This window comes from Phodopus roborovskii, unplaced genomic scaffold, assembly GCF_943737965.1.
Source record: "Phodopus roborovskii unplaced genomic scaffold, PHOROB, whole genome shotgun sequence".
Lineage (NCBI taxonomy): Eukaryota > Metazoa > Chordata > Mammalia > Rodentia > Cricetidae > Phodopus > Phodopus roborovskii.
Genome location: NW_026126511.1, coordinates 15,861,044 through 15,865,220, shown reverse-complemented (window position 1 = coordinate 15,865,220; position 4,177 = coordinate 15,861,044).

The following is a 4,177-nucleotide window of genomic DNA, read 5'->3' as shown; positions in this document are numbered from 1 at the left end:
TTTCTCCTTGCTGCACACCAGTTGTCCCTTTGTGCTTGTCTAGGCCTGCCTGTGCTCTCCCTAGAACCATAGTTAGAACCACTGTAGCTTTCTATGCTTTTAGGTAGCAGAGCAATCTGCTTCCTTGTTTTGTCTCCTCTGTCATGGCTAGTAACTTTTATTATAAATGCATACATTCACCTACATTATTCAGTTTTGTCAAGTTCGTGCTGGCATCTGGCTAGAGTTTTTACTGGGAATGCATTCAATTTGGGATAAATTCAGGCCTTAAAAATTTTAAGTCTTAGACAACATGAACATGGTTTAAGTTTTATTCAAGGCTTGTTAAATCTCTTTTTAAAGTTGTACAAAATCCTCATGGATGACTTTTTCTTGCTTTGCCAGATTAATTTATAGGAATTTGACCTTTATGTTATTTTGTAACTGGTATCTTCAAAGTTTCTCCAGGACCTCCTTTGGATATTTCATTCAATAATCTTAAGTATATACTATCAATGTATTTCTTTATAGACTTTACATAAGCCAAGTGTCTTTCTGTTGGGTTGATTTCTGTTTATTTTCTTTCTGCCTAAATGACAATAGGAGGCATCTTTCTTGTGTTTTGTTAATTTTAAAAGGAAAGGCATTTTAATACATTTTTTTCTTTGATAAGTTCTCATTGTATATAATGTTCACTCTTTACCCTCTATTTTCCTCCCACCCTTCCCAGAACCCCCTACTCCTTTCTTACAAATGTCATTGTTCTTTAGGGCTGTCTATGTGACCTGTGTGTGGAACTATCCAGTAAAGCCTGCTCTTCTTAGTGGGTATACACCTGGCTGTCATGCCTTTATTTCTCTTGGAATCCGTTAGTTACATCAGTGATGAATGGGAGGGTTGGCCCCACGAGCCCCTTCCCCATCCATGGGTGACTCTTAGGAGTACCCGTGCCAGTAAGTGCAGCTGCTGTGGGCTCTTGATCGTAATGGCTGTGCCATGTTCTGAGGATGGCATTTAGCAGTTCTCCCTGTCTTCTGGCCCCAACATTCTTCTGCCCCTCTGCAGTGTTCCCTGAGCCTTGAGTGAGTGAGATAAATGTCTTCTTTAGTTTGCTAATGCTATCCTCTTAAGAAGAGATTGTGACTATTAACCGTCATTTCCTGCATATGTCAAAGGTTGATGTAGTTACTCTTACTACTTGCTAATTTACATAGTTTTTTTTCCTGTTGAATCTTTAGAAGTTGGAGTAAAATATCTTATCACGGTTATGATGTATTAGTCAGCTTTCTGTTGACATGATAAAAATACCATGACCAAAAGCAACGTAAGAGTTTGCTTGCCTTACAGTAATGATAGGGAGGCATGTCTGCAGTTGGCCAGAGCCTGAAGCTCAGGGATCCCATCTTGTGCTGCAAACAGGATGCAGAGAAGTGAACTGGAAATGGGCTAAGGCTCTAAACCCTGAAGGTTTCATGACCTCCCTAGACAACTCACCAACTGGGAGAGGGGTGTCCAAATACATAAGGCTATGGGGAACGTTTCTTATTTAAATCACTATGGTGAGCTATTGTGAAGGGAGGGACTTGGGTGATGGCTGTTGTGAAAGCTTGAGTTTGGATTCCCAGCATGCACAAAGCAGCATGTCTCTGATCTCTGTCCTAAGGGACACGTCAAATGAGTCTCTGAAACTTCCTGCTACCCAGCCTAGCTTATCAGCTCCAGGTTCAATGAGAGACCCTGACTCAAAAAAATCAGAATGATTAGAAAAGATAGGGACCTCTGCCCTCTACACACATGCATACACCTGCATGAACACATACATGCACCACACATAGACACACAAATGCTCAGAGATTAGATGGGTTTCATCTACTATTTTAAATTTTATTAAATTGTACAGAATCGCAGTATTATAAAAATCTGTAAGAAGAAAGTATACTCATACCCAACTTACTCTTGAGAGTAACATACTATTGGGGAGAAATTGTTGGATATTTGAGGGTTTTTTTCCCCTTAAGTATCTGGTAAGTCTTGACTTTCAACCATCAAGCTCACAGTACTTTTCAAGTTGGAGTTTGTGATATGGCCTCCAACGATGATATTTATGTTTATATGTATAGTTGTGTCAACACTTGCTTTATGTGTTTTGAAGTCATGTGACTTTGGTGAATACACACACACACACATTATATATATTATCTCTGACAGGTTATATGTGTGTGTGTGTGTGTGTGTGTGTGTGTATAAAATCAGTGGAACTTTCTGGTGTCTAATATTTTTTAAATGTTAGCTTCTGTAGAGTGGATATTTATTTATTTATTTATTTATTTATTTATTTATTTATTTTCGAGGCAAGGTCTCATGGTCTCCTGGGATGACCATGTCTTAGCCTCCTCCTAAGTGCTGGGTTTCAGGCATGAGCTGCCATGCCAGATGAACCATTAACATTTTTATGTGCAAACAACATGGCTCGGTTTTTATTTTGTGAATGACAACCACGAAAACCATTGTCCTTAATGTGAACCTGTAAGCCATTCCTTCATGAGGTCATTACTGACAATGTTTGGATTTAAATCTGCCCCAGCTTCCTTTGCTTCTGCTCCCCTTTGCTCCAGTTTATATTCCCATGGGTTGTTTAATTTTAATAATTTTCTTCCCCATTATCTAGAAATCATATTCTAACTCTTGTTACTGTTCTAGTTGTTACCCAAAGTACGAGGGGAAAAAATTACCATTAATTTCTATTCAGCTTCTCCATCCTTTTAGGCAATATGTGATTTCCTAGTGTCTTCCATCTAATGCTGGTGTGTGCAGTTCAAGTTCCGCTTAGAAACTGGGGAAGGTAGTCATTTGTAGATGGTGGGCATCTTAGAGACTCAGAGAAAACCACTGAAATGATTCAACATTTAAGAGAGATGTAGAGAACGGTCCATAGTGCTGTGATGCGGCTGAGAGGACAAACAGCTTCTGGTGGGCGCGGCAGGTTTCTCAGGCTGCCTCAGTATATTTGCTCCATTTCTATTGTCCTATATGAAGTCTGTGCTGAATTCATCATTGTCCTGCTTGAGCCTCCCCAGTACCTAGGGTTACAGGCATGCACACATAGCTTGATTATTTCTCTTTAAATGAGGTCCTGAGTCCATTCACTGAACACATAATTGATTCACAGTCTAGGCTTGGTGCTAGATGCTGAGGTTGTAACAGGTGTGCAGAAGAGGGAGCTGAACACAGTGGGAATTACAGGAGGCAGTGATTCTGATGGGCCCAGCAGACTTCTCTTCCATGCTCCACCCCCATATCTATTCTGTCTACTGATGCCAGTTCATTATTTTTATTCCATATGTAAATAAGATCATATACTTGTGTCTTTGCACCAGCAATTTCAATCTCAACACATACCTAAGGAGCTAAGTACCCCAAAAGATGTCTGCTGCCTCCCCACACGGTCATTGCACTATTGTTTACAATGGCCAAGATACAGAAATGGCCTAAGTGGGGGGAAGCTTTAGTGTATGCAACACACACACACACACACACACACACACACACACACACAGGAATCTTACTCAGCTTTAGAAAAAAAATAGTAAATCTGGTTGAACTTAAAGGAAATTACATTAAGTGAAATAAAGCAGAATTTGATAAGAGGTATTTAGTGCCCCCTGATCATTGGACAGGCCATGAGCAGGGTTAGTGTGCCTCTACGGATGGCTGTCCATGTAGCATCATAGACACAGCCTGCCGGGGTGTTGGAATAACAAGTCTTACCTTGCTTCTGGAGCAAGCTCACTACTGCATCTGCTATGGACCAGGGATCGTTCACATCTGTCTCAGCCAGATCTGCACCAACCCAAATGGATAAGTCATTGTCAACCACCTTAAAAAACAAAACAAAACAAACAAACAATAAAACCCTATGACCACAAGTGGGACTTGCAGCATCACTGTCACAGAATAAAGGGAATGACCCAGAGTTGTGCTTGCTAACATACATGTCGTATTCTGTTGGCCATCATCTTTCACTGCAGGGATGTTGACTGGTGAGCACTAATCCCATCTGAAAGGGGGATGGATAGACGTGTATTTGAGACACGTCCATGAAATATATGCAGAGGATGGTTGTGCTCACGCGGACTTGGATGAAATTAAAAGGGAATTATAGCTGAGACGTGGGCGTGATAAGGGGGACAGGCTTGGT